At 45.5% G+C, this 21,328-nt stretch overlaps 1 long non-coding RNA gene across 1 annotated transcript in view; it reads left to right on the top strand.

Moving 5' to 3' along the window:
• LOC128911930 (uncharacterized) overlaps positions 1–13,429 on the top strand; it is a 40,037-nt gene extending 26,608 nt beyond the window's left edge. The window contains exon 3 of the long non-coding RNA XR_008467239.1: positions 13,253–13,429. This is a non-coding gene — a long non-coding RNA (uncharacterized LOC128911930). The remainder of the gene's footprint in view (positions 1–13,252) is intronic.
• Positions 13,430–21,328: the final 7,899 nt, after the last annotated feature.

Raw genomic sequence — 21,328 nt, 5'->3', positions numbered from 1 at the left:
TGCTGGGACAATCTTAGAAGGGGACAACTACAGGCAGGTTTGTGAGAAAATAGAAACAAGCTGTTGGCTAATGAAGCTTTTTCTCAGAGAATGGTTATAGATAGCAGAAAGGCCTGGACCGAAGAGCAGATGAGGTAGACTTTGGACCTTCCTCAGCTCCAGATGGCCAGAATATTTCATGTGTGCTCACATGGAGAAAACTGGTGTACCTTACATGGAGATAAAAAATAGGTGTGCACGTCCCAGCCTCAGCCCAAGCTCATCTTTCTGTTTTTACTTCAATCAAAAATGTGAGGATTGACCTAGGAGGGTCTAATTTTTGAGCTCTAGGCTACTGCAGTATTTTCTTACTGTGGCTCGTGAAAATGAGGGTAATCTCCATCGTGACAACTGAGTTGACCAAGAGACATCTCATCTCCCCCAGGAGGTGACTAATCCAAATTTAACCCAGGAAGATAAAAATGCAGTTCAAGAAAGTATTTTAGCACAGGTTTAAATTCTGAAAAATGTGATGGAATTTAAGAATAACGTGTGTTTATGTGCTCATGTGAATATGGGTAGAAAAGGGGTATTTCCAAGTAACTTCCTAAGTCAGATTCTTAAACCTCTTTCTTGACAAAACGTGGATGTCAATTTTTTCCTGACTGTGAGTGGTTAGTTTGTCCTCAGTAGCAGGAGGACAAGCAGCTCTTGCATGTCATGTTTATCCTAAATGTGACAACAGACAGTTCCGAACTGTGTAACTCTCTCTTCAACTCCTCCACAAGGCATATTCACTTAGTTGCCTCAGTGATATCCAACTGGGCTCCATCCCAATTATTTGTTTTTCTGGTAATCATCCATATTTCCATGTAAGAAAAAAAAAAAAAAGACAAAAAAACATTGGAATAACTGTGGTTTTGCAAAGTAAATAACTGAGCAGAAACTCTCCGCATCTGGAAAGGGAAGAAGGGAGGATTCTTTTTTGGGGAGGCATTTTCATTGTTTTTAACTTACATCCTCAGGTTCCATTACCAGAGACCTTAAGCTGTGCTGCACTCCTCTGTGCTTTCGTGCCCCATGACAAGGACGGACAAGGCCAGTGAGGTTCTGCATAAGGTTTTACTTGCACTGATACAACTGTGCACTGGGGAGATACCTACAGCTCTCAGCCCTCAAATGCTTGTGGATTCAGTCTGGCAGAGTTCATTTCAGATGATTTATATCCCTGCCCTAAATGTTATCCCTGCCTTGAAAAGTGAGAGGGCTGGTATGCAGAGGTATAGTGTCCTCATGGCGTCTGGTGGAGACCTCCTCTGTCCTGTCACTGCTGGTCAGCTTGGTGATCTTAGCACTTCTGATGACCAAAAGTGCTTGGGCTTTGTGTGCCTTTGCCAGGAGTGACCCCTGGTTATGTGGGAGCAGTTGTGGCCACAAAGGAGGTTGTCAAACAGAGATGCTGCGTACATGGCTTGTGACTTAAATTTTGGTTGACTCAAGTCAGAGTTTCCTTCCAGAGCCACCTTTGTACCGGGCTATGTTTCTGCTTCTACTTAGGCCTTGCTCATCTTTTGCTACCTGTTTCTTGCTTGATTTGTATCCTTACCTGTTATTGCAGTTTTGACTGACCTACTTCTAAAGAAAGAAAGAAAACTGCAGTATATAAGCAATAGAAATAGATGAAAATTCTCATAGTTTCTGCAAACTGTAGTGAACTATCAAGAAGGTGGTACAGAGGAAGCAGTGTTAAGGGCCAAGATTAACAGGTGCTGCACCTTGGACATTTGGAGAGTGCTGGTGAAATAAAAAGGGGAAAGTTGAACGCATATTTTTAGAGACATAGATCATAGGTAATGGTGTTGCCATGTTGTTGAGTACAGAAAAGGGCTGTCAGTTACTTGTAGTGATCTAAAAGAAAAAATGTAGTAGTTGTGACCCAAAGGCCGTTGGGAATCAACGGACAGGGCTATTGATATCAAATGTTTGATATTACTATTTTGTCTACTCTGACACTGGGCAAAGTAATTTACAATTCCTTAGAAAGAGGCTTGAGGAGAAGGGAGGCGTGATTATTCATGCCTGATGGGATTTGCTGTGTTATTCTGGGGACAGATATCAAAGTTTTTGGGAACTTAGCAGAAAGTGAAACCATTGGTTCTCTGATGGGACTTCAAAAGAAGAACTGTAAGGCTATAAAATGTGTATCTTTGACCTTCACCTCATGGTCAGTTGAGTTCCCCTTGGCCAAACTTGTGATAAAACAAACCAATTCAGCAGAGATGTTTACTAGTTCATAGCACATGAAACGCTCTAATCACAGGCAATTCTTGAATGGCCAAAAATAAGAACTTCTCACTTCTGTGTAACATGGTTTGTTTACAGAATAATGAAAGGAAGGATGTCTCCATAGTAACCTGTAAAGCAAGCAAGTCTACATCTTCCACTCTGATACAATCTTCAGTAAACAGATTGTACATCTGGTTTAAAAAAAAAAAAAAACCCAAAACAAGATAAGCTATACTTTTGGACTATATGACTTCCATTACTACTAAAGAGCTGCTGGGTTCAAGATCTGTCCCTCTGCTTCCCCTTATTTGTTATATTTGAAATGGTCTAAGAAAGTAAATAAATTCGAACAAATGTGAGTTGCTGTTATATCAAGTTGTCTCTACCTTGAAGGGTTCTTCTGCAGGTGAAGAGACAGGGAACGGTGAATAGTCTTCAACCATGTAAACAGATACTGCAAAGAGAAAACATTCATGTTGCCTGTGGATAGGGCCAAAAGTCTTGGTCTTACCTTGAAACAGAAAATGTGATCAAGCCTAGACATGTGACAGTATTTTCTGAGGGTAAGAGGAGTTAATCTTTAATGGATTTCTGAACAATACGATTTTCCTTGCTGGAGATGGGGAAAAAAACCTCAAACAAAACAAACACACAGTCCCTTCACCCCCTGCCCCCCAAAAAAACCCAAACCCCAAAGCCAACTCCCAAAACCACCCAGAGCATGTATTGTTTAAGTGGAGGTGATCATGTCTTAGGCCACTGTGGATGGTGTCGGTGACCATTTGAGTTCCCATTTAGTACTGCTTTCTATGATCCGTTATGTTTCCTAGGGGTTTCTCCTAGGAAGAGGGTCTGTTTTTTCTGGGAAGAGGATATGAAAGCTCCTTGCTGGTTTCTGTCTGGTGATACCTCTGGCAGCTGTGTGTGAACCTCTCCTGGTGGAAGGGCAGATATTATGCGAGAGAGGTGAGGTCCACCACACAAAAATAAAAAAGGACGGTTAAAGGAGTGACCTTAACCATCACAGCTCCTTTCCCTACAAGATCATGTTTTACTTGGGGCTAGAGGTGCAAACTCGGCCAGTGGTGCGCTGCCTGGAGGATGGCTGTGTGAAACAGGCATCTGAATGGGGACAGAGGCTGGAGCGATCCAGGCACCAGACTGCAGAGATGGGATGAAAGGTAGGGGCCAAGCTGGTGGCTGGCCAAGAGGATGTCCCAGTCCATTCCTTGTACTGGTGTCCATGCTCGTGTGTGTTTTTTCAGCACACTAATACCAAACCCTGAAATTTCCTTTGCAGGTCTGGAGACGTGACTTGTAGGAACTCTAAAATCCAGCTGGTTTTCAGGCTTTAGAGGTCTGAGGAAGGTAGCCCTAGGGATCCAGAGGGAACAGATATCTGGGACACCCTGTTTCAGCTGGTCTGGTCTGATTGCCCATTGGTATTTCCTAAGCTGGCAGATGTAAACAGAAATTTCAAAATGTTGGAAAATAATTCCAGTCACTTTTTTTTTTTTTTGAACTTCAGAAAAAGTTTTATTCTGGTGAAGGCTGACAGCCGATGTAGGGGGCAAACATTTGTGGATTGTGATATTATCTGAGCATGACTCCTGATTGTCGAGAGCAGGAGGGAACCTGGGCAGCACACCTCATCCTTCCTTGTGCTTTTGCTTTGTGGTTTTTGTGGTTGGTTTTTTTTTCCCCCCTTCCACTGATAATGTCTGCATTAATTTCTGCTGCTCCCAATATCTCCTATTGCCAACTGTAATCCCGCATTAATCAATAATAATCAGAGCTTCCTAGCTGCTGCCATCTGTTTTCTCAATACGGGCTGTTTTTAAAACATCTCAATTTGCGGCAAAGCGCTTCCAGGGTGTGGCGTGTCTGAATTTGGATGGGGGCTGCAGAGCCGGCGCGGCAGGGATGGGGAAAAGGGATGGGGAGATTCCCTCGGGAGGCACCTCCTGCCTTCCTTGCTCCGTCCCTGGGAGTTTGGAGGGTTTCTCCCATGGGCACCGGGGTGTCTCCGGGAGATGCTCCCGGGCCCGGCTGGGCGCTATAGGCGGCCATCTGCTGCCACCTCCTGTCCGAGCAGGCGATGGCATCCGGGGAGGGACCACGGGGGGCCGGCGCTGCCTGGTGCCTGCACGAAGCCAAGGGAGCCAAGACGAGCGGATGGGAAACCACCTCCTGCCTTCAGGTGGGAAATCGCCACCGCCTTGAGGCTTTGACAGCGGCGTCTATGTGTGCAAGGGCAGAAAGGCTCTGAGTCGTCTTGGGTGATACTGCTGGGCGCTGAACTGCCGCGTTGCATTTCTTTCTGTCCCTGCCATGCGATGGCCTTGTTTCCTTTTGCAGTTTATTCTTTCTGGGTTTCTTGGCCTCTCAGGTCCCTCAGACAAAGAAAGAGCAACGCCAACATCTTGGAGGCCCTCGGCCAGCAGCAATTGCAGGAGGCGGCAAGCTGGCTGCTTCTCTCCATCCCCGCAGTTCCATGGCCGCTCCCAGCCCCGCTGGCCTTCCCAGTCGGCTCTGGGCTGCTCGGCTGGGGCTTGAACGCCTGAGGAGGGTGTGCCACGCTTGCTGCGCCAGAGCCGTTTGCTGGCAGACAGGCTCTGGCTGGGGCGGCCGTCCTGCTGCTGGCCAGCCCACAGTGACTTGCTAGTACTGGTGACTAGTAGTTGCTTTTTAATTTGGATCCCTGTGCCTCCTTTCTGTTTTTACGGAAGGGCAAGGGCTACTCTTTGTCCTTGCTTGCTTTTACTTCTTTGGCTTGTCCTCTAATAGCTATTGCAGCTTCCTTGCTGCCTGCGGTGACTACAAATTTGAGCTGAATTAATCCCAGACAGAGGCTCAGTCCGAGGCAAACTTTCCTTCCCAAATGTTCAGCCTGAAAAGACATGAAAGCAAGACGGGCTTGCCACCTACCTTTCCCGTGTCTGCCTCATCCCTGCTCTCCTGGGCAAAGGTTTGTTCTCTCCCTTCAAGCAGGACTGAGAGGCCCTTGGTGCTCTGCTGGGCACTGACCGGGCGCGCATTGAAGGGCGAGACTGTCTGCCAGACCTCAGAGAGCAGACAAACAGAAAGCAGCAGCGTGGCTGGCACTGACAGGTTTTGCTTGCCGGCCTGGAAGCAGCCCTTGGTTGCAGCAGAGGTGTTGCTGCTCCTTCCTCAGCTGGCCTGAGCTGCTGGCCCTGCTCAGACCCTCAGCCTGCCCTCGTGCAACCCTGTGCTGGCCATGTCTCATCCTGTTCAGTTATCCCTCTCCACGTCTCCTAGAAGCATCAAGATTTCAGCTTCGGTTTCTCCCTGTTTCCTTTCCCAAGGACTCTTATTTCATGGCGTCCTGCCCTTTTGTGCTGAGGTTTGTTTTTGTGCTGCCTGGCTGAGGTCAGCATCTGCTCCCACAGTCCCTGCCCAAAGGGACTTTCTGATACCAGATAACACAGTTGCAGGCCCCAGACCCTCTCTGATAAGAGCTGGCTCTTAGATCCTAAAGCAGCCGCTCCCCTAAATCAAGCATAAGGAAACCAGCTGCCTTCCTCTTCATCCCCAGGTCTATGCATGCAGGTGTTCCCCATAAAGGAAGTGGCGCAGCTACCCTGTGATGGTGACTGCAGCAGGAGCCCGCCTCCCCCAAAGAGCTTCGTGGCTGCTCTTCCTGGCGAGAGCTTTTCTCTGAATTCGGATGCTGCTTCTTCCTTGACCTGAGACTAACAGCAAGGTCCCTCCAACCCCACGCTTGTGGCAGGTAAAAGTCCTCTGAGCTGTTTTGCTGTGGGATTTTTTTTTCACCCTGTTTTTGCTGTGGAGCTCCCTGTGCTGCTGTATTTCAAAAGAGGCTGAAGAGCTACAGCAAAAAGCACTGAAAGTCTCTGCATCCCCAGACACGGTGCTGTGCCATCCAACAAGCTTTTTCTTTGGAATTCATAGATAATTGCTAGTCCCGTCAAGGGCCAGTCATTTTAGTAGTGTAAAAATCACTATGGTTTTATTTCAAGCTTGAGAAACCACTTTGTCAGACTGGGCAAATTTTACTAAGCCAGTATGTGGCCTGTGGGCACAGCTGGAGTTAAACAGAAAGAGCCCAGTTCCACAAATACTGGATTTTCTCTTACTTGGTTAGAAACAGGGAAACAAAGTAAACAAGAGAAGGAAAGGCTGGGAAGTGGGGAGAAGGAAAGGGGAGAAAACTTCCTCCTTTCTGACAAAACTGTTTTCACCCCCTCCTTCCAAGGAGAGTTTTTTTGCCATATGGAGTTTCAAATGTTTGTTTGCTCTGCCTACTTGGTTATTTACTGCTCTGAGAGTCTGTGCTGCCTTTGTTGGCACGCTCAGTCTTTCGGGCAGTATGACGGAGTGCAAGGCTGTTTACCTATTTCTACTAGCGCTTATTTAGCAGTGAAGTTGCTTTCTGATCCTGGTTTTGCCAGGAATTCTTACGCTCAGAAACTGTAGCAGGAGCATGGTGGTGGTGGGGACCTTAGAGGAGAATTTCTTTCTCCTCTTCTAGGCAATAACAACTTCTGTTATATGCTTTGCTATCGCTGGTGCTTTTGACTTATGGAAGAGGGGGAAGTTCTTTTATTCCTGAGTTTTTCCAGGTAGAGAAACAAAGGACACTGCAGAGGAGAGGATGGAGAAGGGGAGGGAAGGCAGATGCTTGGGCTGTGCAGAGCATCTATGGAAGAACTGAAGTCAGCCAGGAATTTTCTGTGTCCCTTGTCCCTGCTCCGTGAATGTCCACCATCCTCACGTATCCCCTCCACCAGCTTTTCTCTTCTGACCTGGCTGAAGTGAAGGCAGGCTGGGTGCTGTCTCAGGGCTGGTTCCAGTGGTGCAGCACATCTGCTGGCCCTGGAGGGCCTGGGGAGTCAAAGAATAAGCCTGATATTTTCCATTGGCTCTGGCCTAGCCAGACTGGAAACTTGCATTCCTAGACAAGCTGACTACTGTTCCCGATGTTCATTACCTTTATTAAGTTTCATGCTCCTTTTACCACCTTTCTGTAGGGCTGCAATCATCTCTCAAGGGCCATGAGTTGAATGCATCTTTTCCTTCATCTTAAATTCAGTGTTGGGAAGGAAAATCTCCGCCTTTGCTGCTGGAGCCTGTCGTAGTGCACCTGTAGACTAAACAGCATTCTCTGGACCAGCGTCAGGCTGGTACATTGACCCAACGCTAGCAAGTCTGCTCAGGGTTGCAAGAGACCCCGAGGGATCTGGGCTTGAAAGCTGCATAGTCCTGCTTCATAGTGGGGGTCTGCTTAAATACTTTTGGGACTCTCAACAGCGCTTTGATATGTCTTTAGTGCTTAATCCTGGGATCCTGCTCTTCCTTCAGAATGACCTGTCACCCATTGTTTTCTCTGTTTTTACAGGATAGGGAGAATGAATGCCACTTGATTTTACTACAACCAGAAAAGCTGTTGACCATTTTGCCCAGCATCTTGAACAGTACTGCCGACGGGGCTTAGTACTTGCTCTCCGGATTGGGTCAACAATTTGCCTCTCCCTCAGGACTTTTCCAGGCAGTAGTCTGAGTGCTACGTATACTTACCGATCAATATTATCCTGCCAAAACAAACAAACAAACAACTTCTTTCCATATACTTCAGTTTTATCACTTAAGGATCCTAGAACCCAGACCTTAACTGTCTTTCAGGGAGGCAATGACTGTTTGCTATGTGCTGGAAAGTGTCCTTTATATTTGATATTAACTAATGGGGGTGAAATTGCTCTTGGCTCTTGATATTCCTAAGTGTTCCCCCTTTAGGGGCTGGATTCCTTCCCAGCAAGTGGCAGCAGCCACCAGCAAAGGTGAGTTTGACATTGCTGCAGCCTCTCCCTGCAGCAACCCGTGCAACCGTGCCAGCACTGGCTCCCTTTTTTTGGGTTGTTTATTGAAGGTGAACTCCTTGAGCATACAGAGCACAGCACGTTTTCCTGAGTACAAGCAAGGACCGCAGAGATGTGCTGGAGGAAAAAATCTCGGGGTGAAACCGTGTCAGGCACTGCACAGGCTTCAGGCTGCTACCTCTAGCTACTCTTGGCTACTCGGTTCCAGGCAAGGGGCAGCTTTGCTTTTTCTAGAAGAGTCTTTTGGCTCCAGTAGCTGAGGGAAGGATTATTGTTGTTTATGGTTTAGAAAGAAGGGAGGGAGAACTGGGATACTTGGTTCTTTGTGCCTCGCTTTTCCTATCTGTAAAGGGTGGTTGACAATATGTTACCTTCTTCAGAGGGACATTTGCAAGCTAATGGACAGAAAGTGCTCAGAAACTCCCCACTTTGGCTGTTGGGACACATTGGCAATCCGCCCAATAGCTTTTAGATGTGCCTTACCTAGGCAACAGTGGGCGATAAATGGTATAAACACGCCATCTCTGATGTGCTGGCTGTTCCCTAGGTGCTGTGTGGTCTGTGTATCTGCTGGGAGTGCTGCTATTTTACTATGTGTTGGGAGCCTTCTCCTCCCTTTGTTCCGGGTTGCGCGGAAGCCGCCTGCGACTTTGCTGGCAGAACTGCCTTTTTAGCCAAGTGAGAGGGTTCGTGTGTTCCAGCATCGCCATCAGCTCAAATGAAGTATGGCTAATGGGCCATGGTGCCTGCAGGCTCTCGAAGGCCGGCGTGCTTCTGCAAGCACTAGGCTGGGACAGTGCCTGCTACCTCCAGCCTCTTGCATGAATTACAAATGTTGACGTTTTTTATGGCATTGCAATTATGCTCTCTGCTGGCTCCGGATGTTCAGAACTAACCCTCTGTCATGACAGCAAGGCATTTCTCTGGATATTTATGCTGTGAGACTGGGAGTAGAATGCAACCCTGAAGGCTTTCAGCAGTGTTAACTCGCCCTCATTGCTCGAAACCTGCCACGCTGTCTCTTCTTTGATATCTTCCCTGGATTTGTGCTGCTGCAAGGCTTCTCTGATCTCTACCGCTAAATGATACAACCTAGAAGGGAAATGTAGAAGTGAACTTAGCAGAAAAGGGTCTCTGTGTTTTAAAACTAGAGCGATCTTTGGGAAAGGAATTACTTAGATCTTTGATGCTGCAAAAGGCCAGGCAGCTGGGGCATAGAGGAGAAATCCAATTGTTCAAGTAGTGGGAACACCAAGAGAAAAACATTAGTGTCAATCTCAGGTTAATTGGAAAATATTCAAAGGACTTTGTTTTGCTTAATTTTGCGGTTAGAAGTTCCCTGGGGTTCTATGGAAAGAACGCAACACTGGGAGCTCCTTTGAAATAAGCAGAACCAAGCTGCAAAGCAAAGAAGTTTTTAGAGGGGATGTGACCTCCCCGTGGATGGATGGAGGGATGGGGCGGCAGGAAAATGAAGATGAGAACAGTGTTTAACGGCTTCAAAAGCAGTCTGTGGTGTGGCACAAGCTGATAGGTATGAAGACACCACTTCGAAGACAGATTCATCGTCTGTTCATCCTGACATCCAGCATCAAAGACAAGGTCGCCTAGCTCCAAGCACTCCCCGGATGCGCGCACAGCCTGGGGGAAGCACGACACACACCAGGTGTGTTGTGACTCCACTGGTCTATTAGAAATATCAACAGCAGCATCAGTGGTAAACCTTGCATTGCTCTGCAACAAAAGCTCAGGTTCTTGGATTAACTGTGTGCACTCATTAAGGCCACCCCTTTATTTTGTTATCTTTTGTTTTTCTTTTTTCTTAAACATGAAGCGTTTCGGGACAGGGAGTGTCTTAGCTTACATTTATACCGTATCCTGCAGAACGGGAAGCTGCCCCGTGGTAGTGGGGCCTCTTGGCAGTGCTGATTGCAACCTGTGTGGATGGGAGGGTCGGGGACTCGCCCGGTGAGTCTGGAGCCCGCAGAGCCAGTTCAGTTTGGGAGCTTTTGGGGCTCTGTGTTGCAAGGGGGGAGTGATAGAGCAACTAGGTTGTCTGTTCTTCTTCCTAGGCCTTTTTTCTAGGACAATTCCAGCTGAGCACCTCTCTGCACCATTTATAGTAGGGCAGTGTGAGGAGATGGAGACTTTCCACCATACCAGTTAAGAGGAGGTTTGAGAGCAGCTCTTTAGCCAGGGAATTATGATTTAGAGAAGCCTAGGCTCTGGGGAGACCTCATTGCAGCCTTTCAGTATCTGAAGGGGACCTACAAGAAAGCTGGAGAAGGACTTTTTACAAGGGCATGTAGTGGTAGGACAAGGGGTAATGGCTTCAAACTGGAAGAGGGTAGATTTAGATTAGATACCCGGAAGAAATTTTTCACTGTGTGGGCCGTGAGGCACTGGAACAGGCTGCCCAGGGAAGCTGTAGCCGCCCCATCCCTGGAGGTGTTCAAGACCAGCCTGGATGGGGCTTTGAGCAGCCTGGTCTAGTGGGAGGTGTCCCTGCCCATGGCAGGGGGACTGGAACTAGATGATCTTTAAGGTGTCTTCCAATGCAAACCATTCTATGATTCTATTAAGGGACGAGGCAGATTGACTTTCCTAACTTATTTCTGGAGAAAAGGAAACTCTCCATAACTGTGAGACTCTGCCCCACTGTATTACCTCAGTAGCATTTCAAGTCTTTGGAGAGCATTTAAATTGGTAACCATGTTCAGGGATGCACTGTGTTTAACTGCACACCTGGGTTCAAGAGAGAGGTGGTGAGGGTATGACCGCCAGCAGACCTCTTGGAAGAGGGAACCTGGCTGCCATTCTGAGGACAGTCCTGCAGGCATCTTACGAAGAGTAGAAGTATTTCTGAACCCTTTTGGCCTGTGCGTCAGATCTGCTGATTGAAAAATCTCTTCTATTGATTGAAGAGCTCTCTCTTCCTTCTAGCAATTTGAGTCACAGAATAAGGAAAGTGGGTTTCATTACTCTCTTGTTTTTTTTTTTTCTTCCCCTCTTTGAACCACTAAAGAGAGAGACTGGCTCTTCTAGTTTGATCAACTCCATAAGTGACACCACCAAAATCTTCATAGTTACCCTTCCACCAATAGCTGGGATCTCTGTTTTACCTCTGGAAAGGTACCTAGTCTTGAGCTAAAGACATTCAGGGAAACAACCCATCACCTCACTTGTGTTACATCTTCCCACCCAACCCCAAGTTAACGATGCAGGTTTTGTTTTCCTTCTGAATGTGTATGGCTGGCTCGGGCTCCCAGCTCTCACTTTTTGCTCTACATTTTACCCGTGGCTTTAAGTGCACTGTAGTTTTTCCTGTTGAGGGAACCAGATAGTACCTGTAGGCTGTCATGAAATTGTCCGTGGTGGTGGTTGGAAGGCTCTGGGAGGAATACTCATTGTCAGTGTTGTGTAAGGTCACAGTGCACTCCGAGAGTCAGCAATGTGTTGTAAAAAGGCCAAAAGCCAACACCCATGTGGACTGGTCCCTTCTATCCAACAATAAAGTAACCACCTGGAGAACTTTAACCTCATACTGACTGCTAGCATCATTGCTTTCTTCTGTGTCAGCATCACTCTGCTCTTTCAGTTTAGGTTCAATGCAGATTGAAGTCTGCATAAAATATAGAAGAGAAAATTCTGGGGTGAAAAAAAACCAACCCTGATACATTATCTATAATTACAGTTTAGGCATCGTATTTATCATCTTAGACTGTGTACAGTTTTATGCTAATATAGAGTAGTATCAGTCTGTTAGGAACATATTCTTAGGTGATTCTCTAATGGAAATAAACTGTCATTTACAGGCAAGAAAAGCATATTTGGAAACTTTGCTTTGTACTTCAACTTTGCAACATGCAGGCTCTGAGCTTCCAGCTTTGCGAGGCTTCTTTCTTGTGGTAATCCTGAAGTAGATGGGCTGCTTGGGGAGTCTGGGTGACCCAAAACAACACTGAAGAAAAGTGTTCCTACCCTCTGATGGGAGCACAACCCAGAGGGAATCAAAATCAATGTAAACTGCAGTTTTGGCCAGAGCTTGGAGTGATGCCCTTTGACAAGATGTGTTGAAAACTCCCATTAAATAAATGTCTGTGACCAGCTTTACAAAAGATGTAAAAGAGAGACATGAGCAAAAGCCAAGCACGTTTTTCTGTGCCTTGGAAATGAATTGCCTCCAACGAGCCCTCCTAGGAAGTTTAGGCTATTTACCACGTAGAAGTTACCATGGCCTTATCTTTGTGTTCATTCATCAGTGTCTAGCAACCAGTCCAGCTGTACCAGTGCAGCAGTGCTAAACTGCTACCTGCCTGAAACTTGGGTGAGTTCAACTAACGTTCATCACCGCTCACTTTAACCAGGCGGTGTGTTGCTGTCGGGCCCTGTGTCCCCTTTTGTTCTTTGCTAAATGCAGGTTGAGGCCTCCTATTCCTTGGTTTGCACAAAGGTTTGTGCACAAAAGAATAAGTGACTATGAGACTTACAAAGGTGGGGGAAAGAAGGTGAACAGTTAAACTAGTGTTTAAGGTTTCCTCGTTGCTTTCTCTTGTCTAAATTAGATCTGGATTGGTGTAGGTTTGGGTCTTGTGTTACCAGAGTTGCCAAAAGTGGCATGCAGGTGTGGATGATACTCTGGACGATCTTCCAGAGGTTCAGGCCTACTTAAAAGTCTTAAAAACTCCTATTTATGTTGCCTGAGTCTTTTACAGAACTCTTGAATAACCTTAGCTGGAGCATTCAACCTTTCTGAACTTGGAGAACAGCACTAACCTCCTATGGGCTGAGTGGCATGAGGTGAGACTCAGCTAATATTTGTAGAAGAGTAAGAGTTCTTTAGAGGCATGAGAGCCTTAGCTAATATTTGCAGAACGCTTTGAGGCCTTGGGATAGGTGCTGCTACCAAAGGGTGAAGTGGTATTCACATGTTCTGTCATGTCTGTGTTGTTTACAAATAGAATAGAATGATGTTTTGAAGGTCAGAAACCTTGAGAACAATAGTGGGTTTGAAGCACTCATTTATTTTTACCAAGTTCAGATGCCTGGCATACACTAGCATTTCATTTATATAAAAGATCTGATCAAACATTTTGGTTGTTTAAAGGGGTTGTTTTTCTTGTTTTTAGGCTGTTGAAATGTCAGATGGTAAAAACAAGCAAGAGTTCCAGATGGGGCAACTGGAAGAGAAACATGATGACAAAGATGGTAATGGGAAAGCTTCAGGTTCTCACTTGAATGGGAGTCCCATGCCCTCACCTGTGACTTCCAAACCCACTCTCCGTGCAAGCCCTTGTGCAAAGCAGCATCCCATGAAGAAGTTCTTTATTACCAGGGTAAGCAAAGGCAGTAACAGTTTATTTTCACTGTTCACTAGTCCATCCATGCTGGGAGTTCTTTGAGGGCTGAAGCCTCAACAGGAATACTTAGCTTTTATCTGGCCAAGAAAATCGTAAGCACTCTGCTTTAATGACCCCAAATTTGAATTGTAGTTTCGTGACTTACATTAACAGGGCAAAGAAGTGTCCGGTAGTTTGATCTTATTCACTGTCATTCATGCTGTGATTTGCACCAACAGATGAATCTCTGTCTCCCTAACTTCTAGTGAGGATACAGGCTAAATCTGTATTTGAGTAATGGTGGAAGACAAGGGATATAATAAATGCTGTAAAATTCCTGCTCATTGATGGAGAAGTAAAAGCTGGTGAAAAGGGACCTATCTAATCAGACAGCTCATTTAGTACAAAAAATTTGTCTCAGTTCCTCCAGTCTATGGCCAGCTTTCTTGAAGACAAAGGGAGGCATAATTTGTACTGGCAAAGCTAACCCTGACTTAAAATCAGAGTAAACAGTTGGCGCAAATCGCAGCTTTTGTTTGTTTACACTTGAAGCCGTGCTAGTCATTGAGGGCTGGAGTTGCAGCAAATTCCTAACGTATGGTGCTGTCTAATTTGTTATATTGGTGGTGGTTTATTCCCTAATGCTTCGGAAGCAGAGCACAGTACAGGAGACTGAAATTACCTTGCAGTGACCAACTGCAACAACTTCTTTGATGGTGCAAATGTTATATGGGAATGTACAAGGATGGTATTAGGGTGTGCTTGGTTGATTACTGCCATTTATTGTCAGTCATTTATTGCAAGAGCTCTATTCTAAGGTCTTTAAACTCCTGATACCTTCACTGAGACAGAAGTTGCTTGGCACCTTGCAAGGCTGTGTCCTTAGTTTCTGTTCCAGTCTAAGGGATGGGCAGAGAGGCTTTCCGGAAGGAAAAAAGTAGCATTTGAAAGCCACTAATCTGTGACATGTTGTGAATGTGGTCTTTAGTTCTGTCTTGGAGACTCCTGTTCCAAAGCATCACCTCAGGAGAGCCATACTCATCAGCAGAGATATTTATAAGCTGCCATCAGTAGCTGCCCATGAGCTATTGTACCCAAAAGACGAGGGGGGGGGCGGGGGGGGGGGCGGGAAGAATTATCCCTGAATTTGACAGTTAAGAACATGTGATGTATAGAGGAATGGACCTAAACCCATGGGATCGTTACAGTCTAATTAATGACTCTTTGTTGCTGTGCCATAGCCTGCACTGTGCTGTGAGCAGCAACGCTCTAGTAGGCAAGTTCCTTGTGCTTAGGTTTGGATCTTAACAATTCAGGCTAGCTACGTACTCCCAAAACCTACTCTGGAGATTTCAGCCACATAATACTCTGCCTGTATGAGTCAAATGACGTGAATATATGAAATCAAACATATAAGCACACTCATAACTGAGCCTTCATTTTAGAGGTTAATATTGAGATGATAAAACTGCCAAAATCACCAAGATAATGATTATATGAGAATGTTATTATTTACTAGCTTTGAATTTAATACTGGGAGGCAAATCAGAGGTGCTTTGGGGGCTAAAGGTATAGACAGTAACTTGCAAAACTGAACCTAGTTCTTGCCAGTAGAAAAAAATATCTGCCTTTGTTAATTACAGTCCTTTCTGTCTAATCCTTTTGCTCTGCATTTCTCTGTGGAAAGCAGCTTTATCTCCTCTGAGCAAAGACGATCAATACAGTCAAATCAAAGCTGTGCAGGAGGAATGTTAGGGAGGCTGAAACCATCTAAAATGCTCCTGGTTCTGCGTTTTGCTACTGACATGAAAAGCCACTCATATTGAAGCTTTGTGGGTTTTCTAGGCAGAGGAACATGTGAAGTCTGGGGGCTTCACAGAACTCTTACACCTGCTCATATCCCAGGAGACACTACCAGTAGCTCCACACTTTTTCCCCTCCAGCTCTGTCTTTTGCCTCAGCTGTTGATACTAATGCTTCATACAGAATCTGCCAGATTTTACTTTCTTTCTTTTTTTTTTTCTTTGTGTAACGTTGCTCTAAATTTGATGTAGTTTCAGTAAAGCTGATGAAATAACATGTGTGCAACAAGGAATCCACTTAAACATGTTAGAAACTTCTATAAACCAACAGATGATTGTATTAACTCGTGAGGCTCTCCCCATGCTCCTACCTTGGGTTCTGTTGTAACAGCTGAAGATCTTTGACATTGCTTTGGTAGTTTTCAATATTTTGGTTTTGGTGACTAAGATATTGCCTGCTTAGAGCTAGTAGGTCTTCCCTTGTGATGAATCCTATGACAGATTGACAGGGAGGATGTCATGGCTGCCTTGTTGCCATCTGCATTAGACACGTTGGGACACAGATATTTCAATATTTTCTTTAGCCAGATAGAGGATAGGTGATGGGCTAGATGAGTTATTTTGACTTGGCTACTATGGAGTACAGGGTGTAAAGCAAACTAGCGTTAATGGCTTTCTGTGAAGGCACCACCTACACATTTGAGATTAATCTGATGATCTGGAAATGAAGAAGTTATATTTTAGCTGTGGTCTTTTATTGACAGGTTTGTTTTACTGTTCTTTTGTAACATTCCCTTATTTTAGCCAGGAGTGTTTGACCAAGCCATAGAAGGTCCACGTCATCAAGCATACAGAGAAAACTTCTCAAGCTTCTGGATTTTGACTGAGAAGTCATGAAAGTGCATGGTGGGGTCTGACTGTGGTGATGGTGTGGGTGACAGGTTGTTGGAAAGAAGACATGGGAGGGCTGGGAGAGGTGCAGCACAGTGGTGCAGGCGAGGTTTGTGGACAGAGGACAAATGCCCAAGCAGCTGTGGATTATGCTGGCCTTGGTGTTAGCATCGCTTCACATGGAGCTGGTATTTGGCCTAGATCATCTTAGAGGTAGGTGTGTGTTTAGAATGTAGACCTATTTCCAATAATATTCTTTCTGAAGTGATTGCTAGATAAGTCAATTATCTCACTTCTCTTAGAATGGGTACTATTAATTACATGAATTGTTGGCACAGAGTAAAGATGATCAAAGCAGGTGGTGCAATGGGATACTGAGATGCACAGTGCAGTTTAACACTGATGTCTGTTCACTGTTTGTGAAATTCTTTGAAGATGGGTGATAGGTAATGTTTCTAATTGATTATATTAACAAAAGTGTTATCTGGAGGCCATTTGATGGGAATTCAGAGTATCTGGCTCTCTTCCTTGTTATTTCATTGCCCAGCTGAGCAAGTTAATTCCTCTTCCTGTGCTGTAGTTATTCCACTATTAAAATGCAGATAATCACCCATAAAACTGAGATAATTACACTGTCCTTTTTGAAAAGTACTTGGAGACCTACTGATTACAAGTTGTGGATGCATTTTGGAAGATACTACTATTTTCTTTGTTTAGACAAGATAATAATAATAACAGACACGTCAACATCAGCAAATCTGTGATTTGCTCAGAGCTGGCAAGGGGAGATGGGAACTTGAATCATTATTGATTTCACTTTAAAGGTCTCTGTAGCAATTTCTTTAAAGGAAACAATGAAGGTTGGTGCCAGAGCTCTTTTTTTTGCTGGAACTTAGTGCTTCTCTGCAGTGCCTATTTCTAGTTAAGAAAATCCTAGCAGTTGGCAAATGACAACTCTTCAGTCTAATAGGTGGCACATTACTCTTGTCTGGGAGTGTAAATGTTCTGTACTTAAGAATCTTTGCAGGTGGCACCCTAGATTTAGTGGGAGACAAGAATAACATCTATTGCCGTTCCTGACAGTTCTGGGGTCTCACAAAGCCATTTGAAAAGTGCAGAAGTAGACACTGTCAGGCTCGGGTTTAGGTGCTTTGGAAAGCCGTTTTGTGCTAAACAGCTGTGTATCAGCCTGAGACAACATCCAGGAAACGTCATCCATTGAGAGAAGGCCTTTTTTCCAAGTCTTAAATACTGCTTCCCCTCTTGATACTTTCTGAAAATCTTGTAGTGTTTCTATTTGCCATCCTAAAGAGGAGTAGAAAAGAAGTCCCTACCTGATCTTGAGTTAGTGAAGTTTAATGTGGCTGGAAGGAAGGTGGCCATTTGCACAAGTAAGAGAATGGGTATCTGCTGGAGGAGCCAGCATCACTGATAGAGAACTGGCATTGACTGTTGTTATATTGTTATTGGTATATTGTTGACTATCACACTATTGTTATTCAATGTGCCTGAAAAGACTTTTGAAAGGAGGAGATACCTTTGCTTAGAATTACTGCAAGGCATGCTGTCCATGACAGTGTTGTGGCAGTGGGTGCTTCCCACTGTTCTCTAAGGTTGGATCTGAACTCAGGACCAACCCATTTTGCAGCTGATTGCGGCTCAGGCCAAGTCCATAGCGAAAAATCACTTTCTGCTTTTGCAGGAAGTGATACTTCCCACAAGAAGCATCGATGGATTTTAGTGGAGCAGGTGAAGGCAGAAAAGACTAGAGGAGATTGAGTAAATGGCTTTCCTACTTGTAGAGGCTGGTCTTGCTAAAAAAATATTAAGATCTTCCAACCCAGCAGACTGACATTACTACACGGCCAGAGAGTTTTCTTCCCAAATGTCGCTGAAATACCTTCTCATTGCTAAATCCCAGGTTGAAGGTGCCAGTTCTGCCTTTTGTGTGGTCTTGCTGCAAGAGGCCAAAACTGATGCTGCATTTCCTAGTGCTGGGTGATGTTCACACACACCCTGAGCCTCAGCCAGTCCCTTCTACAAAGGATTTATGATCGGAACAGACCAGACAAAGCTGGGATGAAGAGGCTTCTCTTCTGAACCCAGTTTTAAACCGGTGTGGGCACAGAGGAATCTGCACTCAAAAACACTGCTATTATCCGGTTGTTGCGGACAGCATAGGGAATACACTCGGATTCCTGCAACAACCGATTTGATCATTTGGCAACAAGAAGATATGTTGTCAACAGGTTTCTTCCACCTCCTTTGGGGATATGGTATCCTCAGTGCAGGCATTTCTTCAAACGTCTGCTCCCCTGGATCTATACCATTGTATTGGATAGACTCTGAGATGAAGGGAGTTTCTGGCAGAAGATGGAAATCCAGATCTGTGGAGTCCCCCAGACACAAAGACTAGCTTTCTGCCCTCTTGCTTGGCATTTTATCCCTGCCATTGACTTTTGCCTCCTGCTTTCACTTCTTGCTCTTCTTGGGGTGGGGGTTGTTAACTTTTTTAAGGATGCAATTAGTTAGGCGGCAAGTCTGCGCTGTCATAGTGGCATTTGGTCTGGCAAGTGGCAGCCCTGGGGCTACCATCCATACACTGAAGCCTCTGGCATCCTGGTAACTACAGTGATATTATCTTGTAATGGCTGGGGCTGGGTGCATACTGCCACGGCAGTGTAATTACACAGCGTCTACTGCAGGTTGCTTGGCCTAACGATAGGCTGAGTGCCAACTGGAAGCAATGGCACGCGCAGGTCCCTTGTGGGTAGGGAATGGTGCTGGGATCCTCTGATGTTGTCAGGCCTGTCCGCATTCGTCCTGGACCACTGGAGGTAACACCGCCTTCTAGCAATGACAGTCAAGTTAGCATTTGTCTGTCCTGGCAATCATGCATATTTGCTTTATTTTTTAAATAGCCCATCTAACAAAGGAGTGTGGCACAGGGCAGATGCAATATGCTCTTCCTCATTTGAAGTGTAGGTGAGTCTCTGAGGATGTCAGGCTGGCTCATGTGACAATTTTCCCTTCTCTGGGACAGCTTGCTGCCATCCTCCAGGTCCTGTGCTTTGTTGCGTGTTGCAAAGATGCGTCAAAGTGGCTTTCAAGCCAGTTCAGCTGAAGTGGTGATTTGCATAAGGTTTGAAAATGTTTGGTGGGCATTCCTTTTAAAGAGTAGTTGTCATTTGTGAAATGCTGATGCCTTAATTTCTGCCTGTAGACAGAAGTTTTTTTAAGATGCCTGTCCAGTGTCTGCCAAATACAGATAGTGCCCATGCAGCTTTCACTGAGACCCAGGAGCTTTCAAGATTTCTCTGTTGACAAATACAGGGGAGTCACGCTACCTAAAAATACCTGCTTGGAGCCCACAAGTCCACTGATAGTTTCTTCTGAGCTTTCAACGTTTTTCCTCTTTACCCAGATACTAAAACTTGAAGTATTCATTTCTTCTTCAGAGCGTGAACCCTGTGATCAGCAAGCTGAATGTCTGAGAGTGGCTTCACTAAAAGACGACACCCAAATAATCTGCTCGCAATAAAATCAAGCTAGTTTGACACTGCAACTTCTAAGTGGCTTTGGAAAATAACTTCCAGAACTACAGCTAATTATTTACGATTGTCTGGGAGCGCTCATCTGAGAGGGTCCTAAGTGCTTCCCAGATCTTGCATGGAGCATAGCATTCAGGCGCTGTAGTCTCAGTTTTGAAAAGTGTCACTCTTCAGGCACAAAAGTCTTAGCAAAAGTCCACTAAATAATTTAAAAGCTGAATGTACTTTACATTTGAAAATATCAAGGCTGTTAGTTAAGGCTCCTAAGTCACACTGACACTATCATGGCTGTTTATACCAAGTCTGTTTAGTTGTTGGCTTGGAACTCTTTACAATACAAGCCAGCTTAGTTAATGAGTGCACTTCTGTGTTATTAGTTACCCCAAATCAGCTGGAAAAGCTGCTGGCTTTTATTTCTGAAATGGACCTGAATATGCTCAATCTCCACACGATGGGAACGAAGAATCATTCTGTCAATTCTCTTCCTGCCTGCTGATGCCAGGGTCAGAGAAGTAGGTCACACCTTTCTGGTTTTGAGATGGAGCAATACTCATTTTAGACCAATTTGCTCTGAGCACGGAGCTCATCTGCTGGGTTGAACCAGGGCATTGTTGCTTTCTCTAGTGCATTGTTCTGCTCTCCCTCTAATTAGCTCCAAATGTTTCTTATGCCTGGAACACAGTGGTAGTGATGAATAATGGGCTCTCTTCTCTTAACCCTTCGACCCCTAATTTGGCTGTGCACTCCCACCTAGATGCTTTCACTTTCCTACATCCACCAGCTCTGTGTCAGTCTGACAGCTGCTTGTATCAGACTTGCTGCCCCATAACCTTCTCTCTCCTCCCCTGCAAATTGAGTAGGAGGCTGTGGGAGGGTGGTCTGGGCTCCAGCATTTATTTTTAAGGTCATGGTGTTTGCTTTGTGTGTGTATGTGAGCGTCCATAAAGGTGCACCCCGTGTGCCATTGGCCCTGGAAAGGGGGAGAGCCACTGTCACTCCAGGCCACCTTCTTTGGAAATGACCTGCCCAGAAAAGTAGTGTGACTTGTAGAACTGCTGTAGTTACATGCCAGAAGAAGAAAGGCATTGCAGGCTGATCCTAAGAGATGGAGTTTAATTGCTGATTACTTTGGCTAAACAGGAGTCCCCCTCAGATGTGGTTTCTTTATTGGGGTAGGCGGTAGATGTTAGAGAGATCACGTGTGAACAGATGTGTGAGAGTCCAAGCCTGAAGCAAGCAGCAGTGACACCTACGGGGATCTTACACAGGACCCCAGGGTTAGTGGGAGGAAGGAGAGGTGGAGACTTGCTGCAGGTGAGTCATGGGAGGAATGCTTAGAGGAGGTTTGTCCTACATTGTCCTACAATGTCCAAACATATTCATATCACCTTCCTTTTCACAGCAAATCCTCTTGCTTTAATTTGTTGGATATTTTTACTAATGCAGAAAACTGAGCCATGGGCCCAGCATGTTGAGCTCCCCCTCACTGCTGCAGCTAGGCTTTTGGAGGTCTGGCAGGTGTAGTCACCTGGGCCAGCACTCCCACTTCAGCACATGTGGCCATCACCCCCTGCCCGGTGCAGCCTGCCATGTCTGTTGTGCCCGTGCGGTTTCCTAGCGAG

This window comes from Rissa tridactyla, chromosome 6 (assembly GCF_028500815.1).
Source record: "Rissa tridactyla isolate bRisTri1 chromosome 6, bRisTri1.patW.cur.20221130, whole genome shotgun sequence".
Taxonomy (NCBI): Eukaryota; Metazoa; Chordata; class Aves; order Charadriiformes; family Laridae; genus Rissa; species Rissa tridactyla.
Note: the sequence above shows the minus strand (reverse complement) of the source record. Positions and strands in the feature narration are given on the sequence as shown.